This window comes from Mirounga angustirostris, unplaced genomic scaffold (assembly GCF_029215605.1).
Source record: "Mirounga angustirostris isolate CCGP_5_RB_7025 unplaced genomic scaffold, mMirAng1.0.hap1 SCAF_8, whole genome shotgun sequence".
Lineage (NCBI taxonomy): Eukaryota > Metazoa > Chordata > Mammalia > Carnivora > Phocidae > Mirounga > Mirounga angustirostris.
In genome coordinates, this window is record NW_026991716.1 from 1,857,044 (window position 1) to 1,879,649 (window position 22,606).

At 38.4% G+C, this 22,606-nt stretch overlaps 1 pseudogene; it reads left to right on the top strand.

Annotated features, from left to right (window-relative positions):
- Positions 1-19,872: 19,872 nt before the first annotated feature.
- LOC135365659 (putative olfactory receptor 2B8) lies at positions 19,873-20,823 on the top strand (annotated as a pseudogene).
- The last annotated feature ends 1,783 nt before the right edge of the window (positions 20,824-22,606 follow it).

Below are 22,606 nucleotides of genomic sequence, written 5' to 3' on the forward strand. Positions count from 1 at the left end.
ACACAAAAAAATAAATATTCAAAAAAAGCATAGGTTATACATATAGAGAAAAATTTTTATTAGGTAAAATAAAAATAAATAGATTCCACAAAACAAAATTAGATGGCATTCTATGAAATAATTACCATCCAATAAAAATAGAATGGGAAATGACAGATTTTTACACAATTTTACAATAATAATTAAGAGAACAGGCATCAAATGAAAGAGGTTCAATGCTTAGTATCAGCACATGAAAGCTGATAGAGCCAACACTTATGATATAAGTGTTCAATGCTAACATATAACCCTAAAAGTTTAAGTGGAAGAATACATCTTTCCATGGAACTAGATGCTCAGTGTGCACAGCACATTTTAAAGGCCAAAGATCTCAAAATAATGTCTGTATTGAGGATATTTCAAATATATGTCATTTACTGATATAATTGACATACAAATTCTGCCCTATCCAGCTCCCGAATGATCCTGAAATAGTGTTGGCAGTGCTAGGAATGAATCACTATTGCTTTAATAATGCATCTGTCTCCTACGTCTGAGCTGACCCCAGATATACTAGAACAAGCCCCTGAGGGCAATGCAGGATGAGCTAATGAGGGGGAATGCAGCTATCAGAACACTGGAAATGACAGGTCTAATGAACATGGACAGTGCTTTCAGCCAGGTTCCATGGGAGAAGAGGATCAAGTAGGGATTGCACTGCATGTTGTTTGTTCAGGGAATGCTCTCAGGATAAAGGGGGTGAGGGAAGCAAAACAGAGCAGAGAACGTTGCTAAGCAAGGATATGGTCTCAAGTGGAATATGGCATGAGCCTGATCTCATAAGAAGCAGGAGCAGAACTCTCCTATACAAGTGTCCATCTGTGCTGGTAGAAATACTCTGTCCTCACTGCCTAGTACAGTAGCTGCTGTCCACATGTCACTACCTGAGCAATGGACCACATATGCAAACCAATACAGCTTTTCTGGTTCAAGAACAATTGCAACTGAAAAGAAACTAACTCCCAATTCCTAAAGCAACACACAGACTGAGTTCCATTTCACTCACCTTTGTTCACCTTCTCTGTGGGTTCTAAGCTATTTCCCTACCTCCTTTCCAAGTCACTGCCTACAGACAGTCCTGGGGATTGGCCCTTGGACATGTAGAATCAGTTGCACGCAGTAAATGCAAAGGTTGAGTATACCAGCACTGGGTTATTCATAGATATTTCCTGAGCCAAAGGATGCTTTCTCATGATGACTTCACGTGTCTTCATGTGGTACCAGAGTACCATTTGCCTCTAGGAGGTAGGAGGTGAAGTCCCTTGCAAACTCTCACTATGGTTTCCCGAATACGATGACCTGCCTGTACGACAGGGAGACCCTTATGAGCACAGGAGAGGGTGCTGTGACGCTCAGCTGTGGCTGGGCTGGCACTGAGAACCAAACGTGATTCCCTGGCTGACGTCTCTGGGGAGCAGATGCCCACACTGTTAATGAGCCCCTGTCACTGAGCGGTCCAGAGATGGCAGTCCTCAGGGAGAAGGACGATCAAGGACAAAGCCAGAGGAGACCTCATCCGTCTCTTTTGTTATTTCATATATTTCACAGAGGACAAATAACTCCTGAGAACTCTCCAGCTACCTTAGTCTCATCTGTGAATGTCCCAGATGTTTTACAAAACACCTAAGATTTTTTTACCTCACAACTGCCCAAATATTTACATATAAATAGATGAGTCCATTCACTTACTTAATTTTAAATGTAAATATGTGAATAAATTCTTAATTTAATTTCATTCATAACAAACATATATGGGATCACAGAGCTAATATTTAGGCACATTCTAATATTTTTTTAATTTAAATTCAATCTAGTTAACATATAGCGTATTTTTAGTTTCAGAGGTAGAGTTCAGTGATTCATCGGTTACATATAACACCCAGTACTCATCACTTCACGTGCCCACCTTAATGCCCATCACCCAATTACCTCATCTTCCTTACTCCCCTCCCCTCCAGCCACCCTGTTTCTTCCCTATAGTTAAGATCTCTTATGGTTTGCCTCCCTCTGTGTTTTTATCTTATTTCATTTTTCCTTCCGATCCCCTATGATCCTCTGTTTTGTTTCTTAAATTCCACATAGGAGTGAAATCATATGGTATTTGTCTTTCTCTGTCTTATTTCACTTAGCATAATACCCTCTAGTTCCATCCATGTCATTGCAAATGGCAAGATTTCATCATTTTTGATGACTAATATTCCATTGTATATATATATATACCACCTCTTCTTTATCCATTCATCTGTCAATGGACATCTGGGCTCTTTCCATAGTTTGGCTATTGCGGACATTGCTGCTATAAACAATGGGGTGCATGTGCCCCTTCGAATCACTATGTTTCTATCCTTTGGATAAATACTTAATAGTGCAATTGTTGGGTCATAGGATAGTTCTATTTTTAACTTTTTGAGGAACATTCATACTGTTTTCCAGAATGGCTGCACCAGTTTGCATTCCCACCAACAGTATAAGAGGGTTCCCCTTTCTCCGCATCCTCTAAGGATAGTTTTAACCTCTTTTGAGAGCGAAGTTGTTTAGTTTTCTGTCTTTTTAAAAAAGATGTATGTATCTATTTTAGAGAGAGAGAGGAGGGGTGAGGAAGGGCAAGGGAAAGTGAGAGAAAATTCAGCAGACTCTGAGCTGAGAACGGAGCCTAAAGAGGGGCTCCATCTCATTACCCTGATATCACCACCTGAGCCAACACCAAGAGTCGGACACTCAACTGACTGTGCCATCCAGACACCCCCTCCTTTTTAAGATTGATTGATTGATTGATTGATTATTTAACAAAGACAGAAAGCATGAGCACAAGCAGGGGTAGTTGTAGAGGGAGGGGGAGAAGCAGGCTCCCCTCTGAGCAGGGAGCCTGACAGGGGGCTCGATCCCAGGACCCCGGGACCATGACCTGAGCCGAAGGCAGACACTTAACCAACTGAACCACCCAGGTGCCCTTATTTATTTATTTATTTTAGAGAAAGAGAGAAGAGAGCATAAAATGTTACCATATATCTATTCTTTCTATATATATGTGTATATATATTCTATATATAATGAAATTATATATATATAAAATGTAATTTTTGCCAATATAGTGTTACTTAATACCTCTATCACATCACATAATTATGATATCTTCTTCTTGATGAGAACATTTAAAATCTGCTCTCTTAGCAACTTTCAAGTCTATAATAAAATCATATGAACTCTAACTACCATGCTGTACATTAAATCCTCAGGACTTAATCATTTTATAACTGGTAGTTGGTACCCTTTGCCCAACTCTCCCACTTCTCCTACCCCTCAGCCCCTGGTAACCACCATTCTACTCTCTGTATCTACAGGTTCATCCTTTCTGGATCCCACAGTTACGTGAGATCACATAGTATTTGTCTTTCTCTTCCGACTTGTTTCACCTAGCATAATGCCTTCAAGGTCCATCCATGTTGTCACAAATGGCAAGATTTCCTTTCTTCTCCTGGCTGAATAATATTCCTTTAGGTACTTATGCCACATCGTCTTTACCCTTTTCATCTGTGTGGTCACTTAGGTTGTCTCCACATCTTGGCCATTGTGAATGATGCTGCAATGAATATGGGAGGGCAATTATCTCTGTAATATCCTGATATCATTTCCTTTGGATGTGTACCTAGAAGTTGGTGCTGGATACAATAGCAGTTCCATTGTTAATTTTTTGAGGAATCTTTGTACTGCTTTCCATAGAGGCTGTATCCGTTTACATTCCCACCAACTGTGCACAGGTGTTCCCTCACCGACTCTTACTATCTTTTGTCTTTTTGATGATAGCCATTCTAACATTTGTGACTAATATCTGATTGTGGTTTTGGTTTACATTTTTCTGAAGACTAGTGATGTGTAGTACCTTTCATGTATCTGTTTGCCCTTTGTATGTCTTTGGAAAAATATCCATTTAGTACCTCTTTCCTTTGAAAAAATGGTATCATTGGTTTTTATGCTCCTGAGTTGCATGAGTTCCTTATACATTTTGGATATCACCCCCTTATCATATAGAAGATGTATAAACATTTTCTCCCATTCTATAGGTTGATTTTTCATTTTGTTGATTGTTTATTTTACTGTGCAGAAGCTTTTTAGTTTGTTGTAGTCCCTCTTATTCATTTTTGCTGTTGTTGGTAGTTCTTTTGGTGACATATTCAGGCTCTGGTTAAAATCTGGATCACAAAGAATGGGCTGTGCTTGTAGATAGGATAATGCTAGAACACTCATTTGGTAACTCTCAGTGTGTCCATTGTCAAGAATCTTTCCTCTATATTGTCTTCTAGGAGTTTTGAAATTTCAATTCTTATGTTTACATCTTAATTCATTTCAAGTAAATTTTTGTGAGTCGTGTAATATAAAGCTCCAATTTCATTTCTCTGTATGTAGTTATCTAATTTTCCTAGAATCACTTATTAAGGAGACTGTTTCCCCATGAATATTCTAGACTCTTTTGTCAAATATTAGTTGTCTGTACATGGGTAGGTTTATGTCTGGGCTGTTTCATTCTGTTCCTTTGATGTTTGTGTCTATTTCTTCAGCCAGTACTGTACTGTTTTGATTACTAGAGCTTTATAATATAGTTTGAATCATGAAGTGGGATGCCACCTGATTTGTTCTTCTTGAGGTTGCTTTGGCAATTGGGGACTTTTATGGTTCCATACCTATTTTAAGATAAAATCCAATTTTAAGATTGTTTTTTCTAGATCACTCAAATTTTGATAGGGATCGCTTTGAATCTATAAAGGTCTTGACTAGTGTGAACATTTTAGCTGTATTCTTTCAATTCATGAAAACAGGATATTTTATTTTATTATATATATATTTTAAGATTTTATTTGTTTTATTTTAGAGAGAGAGTATGTGCAAGTGAGGGGAGGGGTAGAGGAAAAGGGAGAGAATCTCAAGCAGATGCCATGCTGAGCATGGAGCCAGACACAGGGCTCGATCTTGCAACCCTGAGATCATGACCTGAGGTGAAACCAAGAGTTGGACACCCAACTGACTATGCCACCCAGGAGCCCTGAATACAGGATATTTTAATTCTTCAGTTTCTTTCATGAAAATCTTGTAATTTCAAGGTTATAGATCTTTAATCTTGTTGGTTAAATTTATTTCTAAGTGTTTCATTGTTTTTGATGCTATCATGAATGGGATGAAAAAGTCTTTTCACATATTTTGTTGCTATTGTATAGGAAAGCAATTCATTTCTGTATGTCGAGTTTCTGTTTTGCAACTTAACTTGTTGATTAGTTCTAACAGTTTTTTTGTGGTGTCTAGGATTTTCTCTATATGAGATTGTATCATTTATTTATTTTTTATTTTTATTTTTTTAAAAGATTTTATTTATTTATTTGAGACCGAGAGAATGAGAGACAGAGAGCATGAGAGGGAGTAGGGTCAGAGGGAGAAGCAGATTCCCTGCCGAGCAGGGAGCCTGATGCGGGACTCGATCCCAGGACTCCAGGATCATGACCTGAGCCGAAGGCAGTCACTTAACCAACTGAGCCACCCAGGTGCCCGAGATTGTATCATTTATAAACAAAGAAGTTTATACATCTTTTTGTTTTGGGATGCCACTTATTTATTTTCTTGCCTAATTGCTCAGGCTAGGACTTCCAGTCCGTGTTCAATAAGAGTAGTGATTGTGGGCATCCTTGTCTTATTTTTGATCTTAGAAGAAAAGCTTCCAACCTTTGCCTTTGCACATGTTAGCCATAGGTTTGTCATATATGGCTTTCATTATTTGAGGCACATTCCTTCTACATCTAATTTGTCAAGTGTGTTTACCATGAAAAAATGTGCTTTGTTAAATGTTTTTCTGCATCTATTGAGATAATCATATGGTTTTTATCTTTCATTCCACTAATGTGGTGTATCACATTTACTGTCTTGTGTATGTTGGCTCATCCTGTATTCTTAGTATAAATTCCACTTGATCATGGTATATGAACCTTTTAATGTGTTGTTGAATTTGGGTTGTTGATATTTTGTTGAGAAATTTTACATTAATGTTCGTCGGGGATATAGGTGTTTCTTTCTTTCTTTTTCTTCGTAGTATTCATCTGTGTTTTGTATTATGCTAAAGATAACCTTATAAAATGAATTCGGTAGTGTCCTTCCTCTTCAGTTTTTTGAAGAATTTGGGAAGGACTGGTACTCATTGTTTTCTAAATGTTTGGGCATGAAGGAGTAACAATACTTATATTAGACAAAATACTCTAAGCCAAAAATGGTAACAAGAGACAAAAAAAACTTTATAATTTAAAGGAGTCAATTCATCAAGAAGATATAACAATGGTAAATATAAAGGGACCTAACATGGGAGCTCCCAAATAAGTTAGGAATATGCTAACAGATATGAAGGGAGAAATAGACAACAATGTAAGAATCATAGGAGTTTCAATATTCTAATATTAACAATGGATAAATTGTTTCGACAGAAAATCAACAGGGAAATATTGGATTTCAGCCATACTTTAGACTGACAAATATCACAGACATATATGGAACATTTCATCCAGTACAGCAAAATACCACATTTTTTATTATGTTCAATTAGCCCACATATAGTACATCGTTAGTTTTTGATGTGGTGTTCAACAAATCATTTATTGCATATAAAAACCAGGGCTTATCACCACATGTGCCCTCCAAATACCCATCACTTGGTTACCCCACTCCCTCATCCCGCTCCCTTCTGTAACCCTCAGTTGGGTTTCTGGAGGCCAGAGTCTCTCATGCTTTGTCTCCCTCTCTGATTTCTTCCCATTCAGTTTTCCCTCCCTTCCCCTGTGGTCCTCTGCGCTATTCCTTATATTCCACATATGGGTGAAACCATATGATAATTGTCTTTCTCTGCTTAACTCATTTCACTTAGCATAATCCCCTCCAGTTCCAACCATGTCGATGTAAAAGGTAGGTATTCATCCTTTCTGATGGCTGAGTAATATTCCATTGTATATATGCACCACATCTTCTTTATCCATTCATCTGTTGAGGGACATCTCAGCTCCTTCCATAGTTTGGCTATTGTGGACATTGCTGCTATGAACATTGGGGTGCATGTGCCCCTTCTTTTCACTACATCTGTATCTTGGGGTAAATACCTAATAGTGCAATTGCTGGGTCATAAGGTAGCTCTATTCTTAACTTCTTGAGAAAACTCCATACTGTTTTCCAAAGTGGCTGTACCAGCTTGCATTCCCACCAAAAGTGGAAGAGGGTTCCCCTTTCAACATATCCTTGCCAACACTTGTTCCCTGTCTTGTTAATTTTTGCCATTCTAACTGGTGTAAGGTAGTATCTCATTGTGGTTTTGATTTGTATTTCCCTGATGGCTAGTGATATTGAACATTTTTTCATGTGTCTGTTAGCCATTTGTAAGTCTTCTTTGGAGAAGTGTCTGTTCATGTCTTCTGCCCATTTCTTGACTGGATTATTTGTTTTTTGGGTGTTGAGTTTGAGAGGTTCTTTATAGATCTTGGATACCAGCCCTTTATCTGTTATGTCATTTGCAAATATCTTCTATTCTGTGGGTTGCCTCTTAGTTTTGTTCACTGTTTCCTTTGCTGTGTAGAAGCTTTTTATCTTGATGAAGTCCCAATAGTTCATTTTTGCTTTTGTTTCCCTGCCTTTAGAGACGTGTCTTGAAAGAAGTTGCTGTGGCCGATGTCAAAGCAGTTATTGCCTCTGTTCTCCTCTAAGATTTTGATGGATTCCTGTCTCACATTGAGATCTTTCACCCATTTTGAGTTTATCTTTTTGTATAGTGTAAGAGAATGGTCCAGTTTCATTCTTCTGCATGTGGCTCTCCAATTTTCCCATCACCATTTATTGAAGAGACTGTCTTTTTTCCATTGGATATTCTTTCCTGCTTTGTCAAAGATTAGTTGACTGCAGAGTTGAGGGTCCATTTCTGGGCTCTCTATTCTGTTCCATTGATCCATGTGTCTGTTTTTGTGCCAATACCATGCTGTCCTGATGATCACCGCTCTGTACTAGAGCTTGAAGTCAGGCATTGTGATGCCCCCAGCTTTGGTTTTCATTTTCAAACATTCCCCTGGTGATTCGGGTTCTTTTCTGGTTCCATATAAATTTTAGGATTGTTTGTTCCAGCTCCATGAAAAATGTTGATGGTATTTTGATAGGGATTACATTGAAAGTGTAGATTGCTCTGGGCAGCATAGACATTTTCACAATGCTTATTCTTCCAATCCATGAGCATGGAATGTTTTCCCATCTCTTTGTGTCTTCCTCAATTTCTTTCATAAGTGTTCTATAGTTTCTAGAGTATATATCCTTTTCCTCTTTGGTTAGGTTTATTCCTAGGTAGCCTATGGTTTTTGGTGCTATTGTAAATGGAATCGATCCCCTAATTTCTCTTTCTTCTGTTACATTGTTAGTGTATAGAAAAGCAACTGATTTCTGTGCATTGATTTTGTATCCTGACACGTTGCTGAATTGCTGTATGAGTTCTAACAGTTGGGGTGGAGTCTTTTGGGTTTTCCACATAAAGTATCATGTCATCTGCAAAGGGAGAGAGTTTGACTTTTTCTTTGCCAATTTGAATGCCTTTTATTTCTTTTTGTTATCTGATTGCTGAGGCTAGGACTTCTAGTACTATATTGAACAAAAATGGTGAGAGTGGGCATCCCTGTTGTGTTCCTGACCTTAAGGGAAAAGCTCTCAGTTTTTCCCCATTGAGAATGATATTCGCTATGGACTTTTCACAGATGGCTTTTATGATATTGAAGTATGTTTCTTCTATCCCTATACTTTGAAGAGTTTTAATCAGGAAAAGATGCTATTTTGTCAAATGCTTTTTCTGCATCAATTGAGAGGGTCATATGGTTCTTTTCTCTGCTTTTGTTAATGTGCTCTATCACGTTGATTGATTTGTGAGTGTTGAACCACGCTTGCATCCCAGGAATAAATCCCACCTGGTCATGGTGGATAATCCTTTTAATGTACTGTTGGATCCTATTGGCTAGGATCTTGTTGAGTATTTTGGCATCCATGTTCATCAGGGATATTGATCTATAATTCTCCTTTTTGATGGGGTCTTTGTCTGGTTTTGGGATCAGGGTAATGCTAGCCTTATAGAATGAGTTTGGAAGTTTTCCTTCCATTTCTATGTTTTGAAACAGCTTCAGTAGAATAGGTATTATTTCTTCTCTAAATATTTGGTAGAATTCTCCTGGAAGCCATCTGGCCCTGGATTCTTGTTTTTTTGGGAAGTTATTGATTACTGTTTCAATTTCCTTGCTGGTTATTGGTCTGTTCAGATTGTCAATTTCTTCCTGTTTCAGTCATGGTAGTTTATAAGTCCAGGAATGTATCCATTTCTTCCAAATTGCCTAGTTTTTTGGCATATAGCTGCTGGTAATAAGTTCTAATAATTGTCTCTATTGCCTTGGTATTGGTCGTGATCTCTCCCCTTTCATTCATGATTTTATTAATTTTGGTCCTTTCTCTCTCTCTCTCTTTTTGATCTTATTAATTCTTTCAAAGAACTAGCTTCTAGTTTCATTGATCTGTTCTACTGTTTTTCTGGTTTCTATTTCATTGATCTCTGCTCTAATCTTTATTATTTCTCTTCTCCTGCTTGGTTAGGCTTTATTTGCTGTTCTTTCTCCAGGTCCTTTAGGTATATGGTTAGCTTGTGCATTTGGGATTTTTCTTTTATTTTGAAAGAGGCTTGCATGGCTATGTACTTCCCTCTTAGGACCACCTTTGTGTATCCCATAGGTTTTGAGCTGATATGTTTTCATTTTCATTGGTTTGCATGAACTGTTTAAGTTCTTCTTTAATTTCTTGGTTGCCATTCATTCTTTAGCAGGGTGCTCTTTAACCTCCAAATGTTTGAGTTCCTTCCAAATTTTTCTTGTAGTTGAATTCCAGTTTCAAATCATTGTGGTCTCAAGATATGCATGGAATAATCTCAATCTTTTAGTATAGGTCAAGACCTGATTTGTGACCCAGTATGTGATCTATTCTGGAGAAAGTTCCATGTGCACTCGAGAAGAATGAGTATTCTTTTGTTTTAGGATGGAATGTTCTGTATATATCTACAAAGTCCATCTAGTCCAATGTGTCATTCAAAACTCTTATTGATTTTTGGCTTAAATGATCTGTCCATTACTGTAAGTGGAATGTTGAGGTGTCCCACTATTAATGTATTACTATCAATATGTTTCTTTATTTTGGTTATTAATTGGCTTATATAATTGGTTTATATAATTGGTTATTAATTGGTTTATACATAATCTTCACAGATGACACGTTGGGGGCATAGATATTTACATTTGTAAGATCTTCTTGTTGGATAGACCCTTTAAATATGATATAGTGTCCCTCTACATCTCTTACTATGGTCTTTGGTTTGAAATCTAATTTGTCTGATATGAGGATTAATACCCTAGCCTTATTTTGAGGTTCTTTGGCATGGTAAATTGTTCTCCATCCCCTCACTTTCAATCTGGAGGTGTCTTTAGGTTCAAAATGAGTCTCTTGTAGACAGCGTATGGATGGCTCCTGCTTTTTTTTATCCAATCTGAAACCCTGTGTCTTTTCATGGGAGCATTCAGCCCATTTACATTCAGAGTAACTATTGAAAGATATGAATTTAGTGCCATTGTATTGTCTGTAAGGTCCCTGTATCTGTAGATTGTCTCTGTTAATTTCTGCTCTGTATTACTCTTGGGGTCTCTCTTCGCTTACAGAATCCCCCTTAATATTTCTTGCAGGGCTGACTTGGTGGTCACGTATTCTTTCATTTCCTGCCTGTCCTGGAAGCTCTTTACGTCTTCATCTGTTCTGAATGACAGCCTTGTTGGATAAAGTATTCTTGGCTGCAAGTTCTTCTCATTTAGTACCTGAATATGTCTTGCCAGCCCTTTCTGGCTTGCCAGGTCTCTGTGGATACGTCTGATGTTTTCCCTCCATATGTAAGGAACCTCCTCTCCCTAGCTACTCTCAGGATAGATTCTTTGGCTGTAAGATTTGCAAGCTTCACTATTATATGTCAGGGTGTTGACCTATTTTTATTGATTTTGGGAGGGGTCCTCTCTGCCTCTTGGACACAAACACTTGTTTCCTTCCCCAGATTAGGGAAGTTCTTAGCTATGATTTGTTCAAATATACCTTCTAGTCCTCTCTCTCTCTCTCTCCATCCCGTTGGGGATCCTAATAATTCTGACAATGGAATGTTTCATGGCATCATTAATCTAAGTCTATTTTCATGGGCTACTACTGCCCCTGTATCTCTTTTCCTCACCTGCCTTCCTTTAAATCTGCTTTTCTTCTAGATCACTGATTCTCTCTTCTGCCTCATTTACTCTGGAGTTTAGAGTATCCAGTTTGGACAGCTTCTCGTTCATAGCATTTTTTAGTTCTGCCTGATTAGATCTCATTCCAGCTCTTAGAGATTCTATATTGTCACTAATGCTTTTTTCAAGCCTAGCTATTGACTTTATGCTTGCTATCCTGAATTCTACCCCTGACATCTTGCTTATATCCATATCCATTACTTCTGTGGCAAAGGACATTGTCTCAGGTTCATTTCTTTGTTGAGAGTTCCTCCTCCTAATCATTCTTTCAAGGGATGTGTAGTGTCCTTGCCAGTTCTCCCTCTAACTCTCAGGATGGAATCTAACTGGTGTGGGAAGAAGTGAGAAATTTCAAATTAAGACTGTACCAGGAAGTAGTTTATCTCTTTAGGCTGAACATGATTAATGAAGCTGGAACATACAGATATAAGAGAAACAGCTACAAACCACCCAAAAACTTCCTTCCATTTTTCTGTAGTGATTATTTTAACTATCCTGGTAAAGTCAAAACCATTTGGAACTTAAATGCAAAGACTAGTTGAAATTACATAAATCATGTATGTTTTAATTTAAAAAGATAATTTTTTAAATTGTTTGAGTACATCATTAAAACCTATCAATATAAACTGAACCGTGTTCTAGACAATTTGAGATTTTGTTTTCCCTTTGTAGTGTTAGAAGTTCAGTAGAATTTGGTTGCCTTCCTTTATATTCATGGTAAAGATAAGAAAGTACCTAATTATTAGCTCTGTGATCCCATACACGATGGTTATGAATGAAATTAAGAATTTATTTACATTAAAAATTAAGTAATTGAATGGACTCTTACTTATATATTTATATGTAAATATTTGGGTAATTGTGACAAAATAGTCTTAAGTGTTTTGTAAAACATCTGGGTCATTCACAGATGGGTAGCTGGGGAGTTCTAGGGGGTTATTTGTCCTGTGTGAAATATGTGAAATAATAAAAGAGACAGATGAGGTCTCCTTTGGCTTTGTCCTTGATCGTCCTTCTCCCTGAGGACTGCCATCTCTGGACAGCTCAGGGCCAGGAGCTCATTAACAGTGTGGGCATCTGTTCCCCAGAGACGTCAGCCAGGGAAACACATTTGGTTCTCAGTGCCAGCCCAGCCACAGCTGAGCATCACAGCACCCTCTCCTGTGCTCATAAGGGTCTCCCTGTCGTACAGGCAGGTCATCGTATTCGGGAAACCATAGTGAGAGTTTGCAAGGGACATCCCTTTGTACCTCCTAGAGGTAAAGTGCAGATCTCTGTACCACCTGAAGACTCATGAAATTATCATGAGAAAGCATCCTTTTGATTAGGAAAAATCTATGGATAACCCAGTGCTGGTATAGTCAACCTTTGCATTTACTGCATACAACTGATTCTACATGTCCAAGGGCCAATCCCCAGGACTGTCTGTAGGCAGTGACTTGGAAAGGAGGTAGGGAAATAGCTTAGCCCACAAAGAGGGTGAACAAAGGTGAGTGAAATGGAACTCGGTTGCTGTGTTGCTTTAGGAATTGGAAGTTGGTTTATTTTCAGTTGCAATTGTTCTTGAAACAGAAGAGCTGTATTGGTTTGTGTATATGGTCCATTGTCTAAAGGAACAGACCATGGAAATTCACCAAATATAAGAACTAAATTTAGTTGTTCATTATAGACTCCACTGATGTCGTTCCCAGACATTTCATTCTACTGTAGTACATTCAGTATGCACATGTGGAAAAAAATTTTAATACGCATATTTAATGGTAATAAAATATGCCCTTCAGTAGTAGAATAAGAGTATGCATATGTGTAAAAGTATTAGACTATATGCTTCCATGCTTTCCCATTTGTCCTTATTGTCTGTGACATTAGATAATATTTGTTCTCTATGCATTTAACTCATTGTCACTATTTATTGTTTCTAAATGTTCAGTTTCTCCCTTATGCATTACCAAAATATCTAAAATACGTATAGAGTTTTAAAAATGCTAGGTTGACATTTACAACAGAAGTTCTATTTTGTGAATATTGTGTCAGTGCTTCTCTATTTTGACATTATTTTAAGAAGAAATGATGATCATTCAAGTGAGTACAAATACCAATCTGAAGACAAAAGGTAGGAAGAATCCTGAGTGTTTAATTGATGAATTAGGCAAATGACAAGTTCTGTGTGTATGTGTGTGTGTGGGATTGCACTGAGGTGATGTGTAAGGTACACTGGGTTCCATCCTTCTATCCTTGCCCAGGATCCTGAATGGACTCTTGTATGAATGCTGTTGGTGACCTGCTCAGACGCTCCTTACCTGGCTGCTGATCCAATCCACTACGTATGTGTTAGGAATATGGGCTGCAAGGTTCACAGCCATTCCCTTCTTCAGAGATTTGCCCTCAAGTGAAAGGGAGCCACTTTGCCAGGTGGTCTCAGGAACAGGGTGGGGGCAGCTCACAGCCAGTGACAGACTCATGGGATAGACAAAAGGATGCCAATGCCAAGGCAGGACAAAATCTGATGCAATTCATGCTCCAGAGCTGTGCTGTCCAATACAGAAGTAAGTAGCCACAGGAAGTCATTTAAATTTAAGTTAATTAAAATTAAAAATACAAAATTCAGTTTCTCAGCTAGACCATTTTATTTTATTTATTTTTTGTTATGTTATGTTAGTCATGATACAGCACATCATTAGTTTTTAATGTAGAGTTCCATGATTCATTGTTTGCGTGTAACACCCAGTGCTCATGCAATACTTGCCCTCCTTAATACTTGTCACGGGGCTAACCCATCCCCCCCACTCCCCTCCCCTCTAAAACCCTCAGTTTGCTTCTCAGAGTCCATAGTCTCTCATGGTTCATCTCCCCCTCTGATTTCCCCCCCTTCATTTTTCCCTTCCTTCTCCTAATGTCCTCCATGCTATTCCTTATGTTCCACAAATAAGAGAAACCATATGATAATTAACTTTTTCTGCTTGACTTATTTCACTTAGCATAATCTCCTCCAGTCCTATCCATGTTGATACAAAAGTTGGGTATTCATCTTTTCTGATGGCTGAGTAATATTCCATTGTATATATGGACCACATCTTTATCCATTCTCAGCTACACCATTTCGTTTTATTTATTTATTTATTTATTTTTAAAGATTTTATTTACTTGAGAGAGAGAGAGAATGAGAGAGAAAGAACACATGAGGGGGGATAGGGTCAGAGGGCGAAGCAGACTCCCTCCCAAGCAGGGAGCCCGATGCGGGACTCGATCCAGCGACTCCAGGATCATGACCTGAACCGAAGGCAGTCGCTTAACCAACTGAGCCACCCAGGCGCCCCCATTCTCAGCTAGACCATTTTAAATGCTCAGGTAGTGACATGTGGATAGCAGCTACTGTATTAGATAGTGAGGACTGAGTATTTCTACCAGCACAGATAGATACCTGCACAGAACAGGGAGAGTTCTGCTCTAGCTTCTTAAGGGATCAGGCTCATGCCATATTCCACTTAAGACCACATTCTTGCTTAGCAGTGTTCTCTGCTCTGTTTTGCTTCCCTCATCCCCTTTATCCTGAGAGCATTCCCTGAACAAACAACATGGAGTGCAATTCCTACTTGATCCTCTTCTCCCATGGAACCTGGCTGAAAGCACTGTCCATGTTCATTAGACCTGTCATTTCCAGTGTTCTGATAGCTGCATTCCCCCTCATTAGCTCATCCTGCATTGCCCTCAGGGGCTTGTTCTAGTATATCAGGGGTCAGCTCAGACGTAGGAGACAGATGCATTATTAAAGCAGTAGTGATTAATTCCTACCACTGCCAACATTATTTCAGGATTCATTCAGGAACTGGATAGGGCAGGGTTTGTATGTCAGCTTTATCAGTGACTGTTATATATTTGAAATATCTTCAATACAGACAATATCTTGAGATCTTTGGTCTTTAAAAGGTAAAAATTGCATACTGAGCCTCTAGTTTTGTGGAAAGATGTATTCTTCCACTTAAACTTTTAGGGTTACATGTCAGCATTGAACAGTTATTTTAATTGCTCTGTCAGCTTTCATGTGCTGGTACTAAGCATTTAACCTTTTTCATTTGATACCTGTTCTCTTAATTATTATTGTAAAATTCTGTAAAAATGTGTCATTTCCCATTCTATTTTTTTGGATGGCAATTAATATATAGAATGCCATCTTTTTTTTGGTTTTGTGGAATCTATTTTTATTTTACCTAATAAAAGTTTTTCTCCGTTTATATAACCTGTGCTTTTTTCAAGGATTTATTTTTTTGTATGTAAAGGAATAATTTGTGTGTTATTTTTATAACTGCATTTTCCTGTTTGCACCATTCTTTGCTCTAGACCTAGGATGGATGTGTTCAATATTTCCAGCCAGTATTATTTACATAGTTTGTCTAAGAGGAATCAATGTCTCTTACTGCATTTAGTCATTTGACGCTTACCTACACATAGATGTTGATGCTTAGTCTCATTATACAATTCTTTTTATTTTGTAAGAAGGAAGTGAAAGGAAATTTCCTCCTTAACCTTGGTGTAAACATACCTTTCTCTGGAAAGATTTCCTTCCGTGGTGGTGCACACAGCTTTAAGATGGATGGATGCCAAGGAGGGGAGGAGGAAGGGAACAAAGTGACCCAGATCAGCAGAACATACTCGAGAATCGATGGGAGAATGAATTATGCAGCCTGTTCTTTCCCATATCCAGTCTTACCAAAAGATAATAATTTTCCTGAATGCAATGTAAAAAAAATAAAGGTATGATATTCAAATTCTAGCTCCCCCCTAGTGTGCTGTCCAGGAAGGCAATGGAAGCAATCCTAACATAGAGACACAATCACATTCCTTTTTCTCTTTTGGTGGGCATGTTCTTCGCCTGATATTTTATTTTTCAACTTAAAATCAATACATTTTTATATCTGTCAGATAGGCAGTCATTCGGCGTTCTTTATGTATACGCACACACATACATATACAATCCTGTAAAGCAGGAAATCATATTTACAAGTTTATCTCACCAGGGTTTTATCTTTGCTCAACTGCCTTCTTAGTCCTTATTGATAGGATAGGATAATGTTAAATTATATCATTATTTTTTTCTATGGTGCATTATTATATTAGTGTTTTCCTTGGATGAGTTAGCATTTTATGTTTGCTCTCCTTTGAGTGTGTCCTTTATGAGGCACATTTTTAAATAGTTTTTTTATTATGTTATGTTAGTCACCATACAGTATATCATTAGTTTTTGATGTAGTGTTCCATGATTCATTGTTTGGGTATATGAGGACATTTAAAAATTTGTAGCAATTTATTTCAGATAAGTATCTGTATTTGTGTGTGTGTGCATGAGACTGAACCATGGTTTGTTTTATTTGGTCTTCTGAGCACATTTAGACTGTCTCAAATACCTTTATAATCATTTCCATTAAGAAATTTTTTCTGCATAGGTTCTTATGTGCGGATACTACTGATCACATCTTTATAGGAAATCAAAGGCGGTATAAAATAGTGTGAAATGCTACATCCTCTATTCAGATTTCATGAACATTTTATGAACATTGCACCAATTTCTCCCACACAACAATGTTTCTACCCCCAAAACCAATTCAGTTTTGAGAAGTCTTAGAAGAATTACAAATGTACTGTGTGTCTAACCATTGACATATGATGGAAATGGAACACTCATTGTCTTTTCTTTTTCCTTTTTGATTTCAAGTTTTTATTTAGTTTATCAAGTTTAATTCTAGTTAGTTAACATACATGGTAAATTTGGTTTCAAGTTTAGAATTTAGTGATTCATCACTTACATATAACACCCAGTGCTTATCACAAGTCCCTCCTTAATACCCACCACCCATCTAGCCCATCCCAATCTCTCTTTTTTTCCTCCATCCCCTATATTCATCTGTTTTGTTTCTTAAATTCTACATATGAGTGAAATCATATGGTATTTGTCTTTCTCTGACTGACTTATTTCACTTAACATAATACACTCTAGCTCCATCCACATCATTGCAAATGGCAAGATTTCATTCTTTTTGATGACCGATCATATTACATTGTATATACATACCACATCTTCTTTATGCATTTGCCATTCAATGGATATTTGGGCTTTTTCCATAATTTGGCTATTGTTGATGATGTTGCTACAAACAACCTTCGAATCAGTTTTTTTGTAACTTTGGGTAAATCAATAGTAGTGCAATTGCTAGGTTGTAGGAGAGTTCTAGTATTAACTTTTTGAGGGAACCCCATACTGTTTTCCAGAGGGGCTGTACCAGCTTGCTATCCCACCAACAGTGTAAGAGGGTTCCCCTTTCTCCACATCCCTGCCAACATCTTGATGTTTCCTATGGTGTCGGTATTAGCCATTCTGACAGGTGTGAGGTGATATCTCATTGAGGTTTTGATTTGTATTTCCCTGATGATGAGTGATGTTGAGTATATTTTCATGTGTCTGTCAGCCATCTGGATGTCTTCTTTGGAGAAATGTCTGTTCATGTCTCCTGCCCTTTTCTAACTGGATCATTTACTTGTTGGATGTTGAGTTTGATAAGTTCTTTATAGATTTTGGATACTAACCCTTTATCACATATGTCATTTGCAAATGTCTTCTCCCATTCTATAGGTTGAATTTTAGTTTTGTTGTTTCCTTCCCTGTGCAGAAGCTTTCTATGTTGATGAAGTCCCAATAGTTAATTTTTACTTTTGTTTCCCTTGCCCAAGGAGACACATCTAGTAAGAAGTTGTTACAGCAGAGGTCAAAAAGCTTGCTGCCCAGGTTCCCCTCTAGGATTTTGATGGATTCCTGTCTCACATTGAGGTCTTTCATCCATTTTGAGTTTATCTTTGTGTATGGTGTAAGAAAATGGTTCAGTTTCATTCTCCTGCATGTGGCGGTCCAATTTTCCCAACACCATTTTTTGAAGAGACGGCCTTTTTTCCATTGAATATTCTTCCCTGCTTTGTCAAAGATTAGTTGACCGTAGAGTTGAGCGTCCATTTCTGGGTTCTCTATTCTGTTCTATTAATCTATGTGTCTGTTTTTGTGACAATATCATGCTGTCTTGATGATCACAACTTTGTAATATAACTTGAAGTCCAGAATTGTGATCCCTCCAGCTTTGGGTTTTGGTTTTTGTTTTTTTTCCAACAGTCCATTGGCTATTTGGGGTCTTTATGGATCCATACAAATTTTAGGAGTGTTTGTTGCAGCTCTGTGAAAGATGCTGATGGTATGTTGATAGAATTGCATTTAATGTGTAGATTGTTTTGGGTAGTGTAGACATTTTAACAATATTAATCTTTCAATTCATGAGTATGGAAAATATTCCATTTGCTCAATATCACTTAGCATCAGGGAAATACAAATCAACCACAATGAGATACCACCTCACACTGGTCAGAATGGTTAAAATTAACAACAGATGTTGGCGAGGATGCAGAGAAAGAGGTACCCTCTTACACTGTTGGTCAGAATGCAAACTGGTGCAGCCACTCTAGAAAACAGTATGGAGGTTCCTCAAAACGTTAAAAGTAGAGCTACCCTAAAACCTGGCAATTACACTACTAGGGATTTATCCAAAGGATAGAAACATAGTGATTTGAAGGAGCAGTGCACCCCAATGTTTATAACAGCAATGTCCACAATAGCCAAAATATAGAAAGACCCAGATGTCCATTGACAAATGAATCATAAAGAAGATGGGGCTCAGATATAGATATATAGATATAGATATAGATATAGATATGAATATTACTCAGCCATCAAATGCAATGAAATCTTGACATTTGCAACAACATGGATGGAACTAGAGGATATTATGCTAAACAAAATAAGTCAGAGAAAGACAAATACCATATGATTTCACTCATATGTGGGATTTAAGAAAAAAAACAGATGAACATAGGAGTAGGGAAGGGAAAATAAAATAAGATGAAAATAGAGAGGGGGCAAACCATAAGAGAGTCTTAACTCTAGGAAATAAACTGAGGGTAGCTGGAGGATTGGTAAATGGATGATGGACATTAAGGAGGGTGCATTATGGGATGATGTTATATGCAAATGATCACTAAATTCTACCCCTGAAACTAATAATACAGTATATGCTAACTAAATTGAATTTAAATACATAATAAAAAATTTAAAAATGTACCTATGTATTTACAGGACTTTATTATTAGCTCAGACTGAAAGACCTTTTGTACCTATAACTGATGTCAATACAAGGTCCTTTATGTGATTTTTCTTATATTAAATAATAATGATTTACTTTTTGTGATAATGTGGACCTATATTTGTATAAACTATGTAATTTCAATGAGTACATCATTTATTCAAATAGTTACTGATAAAATTCCATGGCCATTACTTTAAAACATGATAGATCCACCCCATGCCAACTTTTTTGTTAAGTTTTCTTCAAATTTTTAGCAAAAAATTTAGCAATTTTTAAAAATTGCTAAATGCTTGGTCCTGACAGCAGGAAACATGTGCTAACAGAGGATGGAACAGAAAAATGGCAGTTCTTTCACTGGGTTTATCCTGCTGGGTTTCTCTGACCGGCCTCAACTGGAGCTAGTCCTCTTTGTGGTTCTTCTGGTCTTCTATCTGTTCACTCTGCTGGGAAACACCACCATCATTGCCTTGTCCTACCTGGACCCACATCTTCAGACTCCCATGTACTTTTTCCTCTCCAACCTAAGCTTTCTGGACCTCTGTTACACGACCAGCACTGTCCTGCAGCTCCTGGTTCATCTCAGGGGAGCTGACAAGTCTATCTCCTTTGGTGGCTGTGTGGCTCAGCTCTTCATTTCTCTAGGGTTGGGAGGCACAGAATGCATTCTCTTAGGGGTCATGGCATTGGACCGCTATGCAGCCATCTGTAGGCCCCTGCAGTACACAGTGATCATGCACCCCCGTCTCTGTGCCCTCATGGCTTTTGCATCGTGGTTCATTGGTTTTGCCAACTCCTCATTGCAGACAGTGCTCATCTTCCTTATCCCACTCTGTGGGAGAAATAAAATAGACCATTTCTTCTGTGAGGTCCCCCCACTGCTCAAGCTTGCCTGTGTTGACACCACTGTGAATGAGTCTGAGCTCTTCTTTGTCAGTGTGATCATTCTCTTCATACCTGTGGCATTAATCATCTTCTCCTATGGTCCGATTGTCAGGGCAGTCTTAAGAATAAAGTCATCTGCAGGGCAGAGGAAAGCGTTTGGGACATGTGGGTCCCACATCACAGTGGTCTCCCTGTTCTATGGCACGGCCATCTACGCTTACCTCCAGCCCAGGAACAACTACTCCCAGGATCAGCGCAAGTTCATTTCTCTGTTCTACACCATCGTCACCCCCATGGTCAACCCTGTCATATATACACTGAGGAACAAGGATGTGACGGGAGCAATGAAGAAGTTTTGGAGGGTCCATGACTCTAGATGACTGGGTGGGGGGAGACCCTTTGATGGAGGACGTTGAATGCCAGAGCTTTTTTTTTTCATTATGATTATGTTATGTTAGTCACCATACATTACATCATTAGTTTTTGATGTAGTGTTCCATGATTCATTGTTTGCATATAACACCCAGTGCTCCATGCAATACTTGCCCTCCTTCATTTCCATCAACAGGCTAAGCCATCCCCCCTACCCCCTCCCCTCTAAAACCCTCAGTTTGTTTCCTGCAGTCCATAGTCTCTCATGGTTCATCTCTCCCTCTGAGTCCCACCCCCCTTCATTTTTCCCTTCCTTCTCCTAATGTCCTCCATGTTATTCCTTATGTTCCACATATGGGTGAAACCATACGATAATTGTCTTTCTCTGCTTGACTCATTTCACTTGCATAATCCGCTCCAGTTCTGTCTGTGTTGATGCAAAAGTTGGGTATTCATCCTTTCTGATGGCTGAATAATATTCCATTTCATATATGGATCACATCTTCTTTATCCATTCATCTGTTGAAGAGCATCTCAGCTCCTTCCACAGTTTGGCTATTGTGGATATTGAAGCTATGAGCATTGGGGTGCATGTGGCCCTTCTTTTCACTACATCTGTGTCTTTGGGGTAAATACCCAGGAGTGCAATTGCTGGGTCATAGGGTGAGATGGTGTAGGCTTGTAAGCCCCTTGCAGGCCAGGGTCATTTAAGGACTGCAGTGAGGTTAAGGACAGCCAGGCAGGCCTGGGCCAGGAAGAGAAAATGTTCTCTTCCCCTTATCTCATGTTGCAAGTTCTGAATGCCTGGATCAGCAGGAAGTGGCTCTTGCCTAGATTAAAAGTGTTCTTTTTAATCAGAAGTGTTCTTTCTTAAGACAAGAACATGCTGTCCCCAAAGGAAGGGTGGCTAAGAGAATTCTTTATTCGGCAAGCATAAACAGGATATATTTTGTTCTCATTAAATCTTGTGTATCTTACTTCACGGATGTTGGCTCGATCTCATTATATGCTTAAAGTACACAATGTTATGTTTTATCTGATCACCGCAAGTATATAGCTACGTGAGAAATAAACGGCAGCATGCAGTTGCAAGTGCTGCCTTTGCTCTGCATCCCCTGTGTCCTGGTTCTTTCGTAGACCCTTACCCAGGGACCCCAACGCACTAGACGTTGACAATAGGGTAGCTCTATTTTCAACTTTTTGAGGCACCTCCACACTGTTTTCCAAAGTGGCTGTACCAACTTGCATTCCCACCAACAGTGTAAGAGGGTTCCCCTTTCTCCACAACCTCTCCAACATTTGTTGTTTCTTTCCCTGTCCATTTTTGCCATTCTAACTGGTGTAAGGTGGTATCTCAGTGTGGTTTTGATTTGGATTTCCCTGATGGCTAATGATGATGAAATGCCAGAGCTTTTAAGATGATTGTGTCCTCCCCATGTCATCCAAAATTTCCTCTGACAACTGTCCTGGGAATTTCATTACCTGATGCTTGAATGCAAGTGAGTGCTCAAAATCTAAGTCCATGGATTCATGCGGCCACCAGAGATGCTGCCTTAGTGTTTCTAGAGCATCTGCATCATATTCTTATTTTAAAAAAGCTCCACAGGTTTTTCATATTTCCCCCTCATTTGGGAACACTATTCCATTCCTTCGTGCAAGAAGACACGCACATACCATAAAGTCATAGGGAAAATAAGAGTACAAATGACTAGAACACTGTAAGAAATATTAACCTTTTGGCATTTTCCTAGGAAATTGTTGGAGGCATGTCACTTATTCTTGCATGTGATC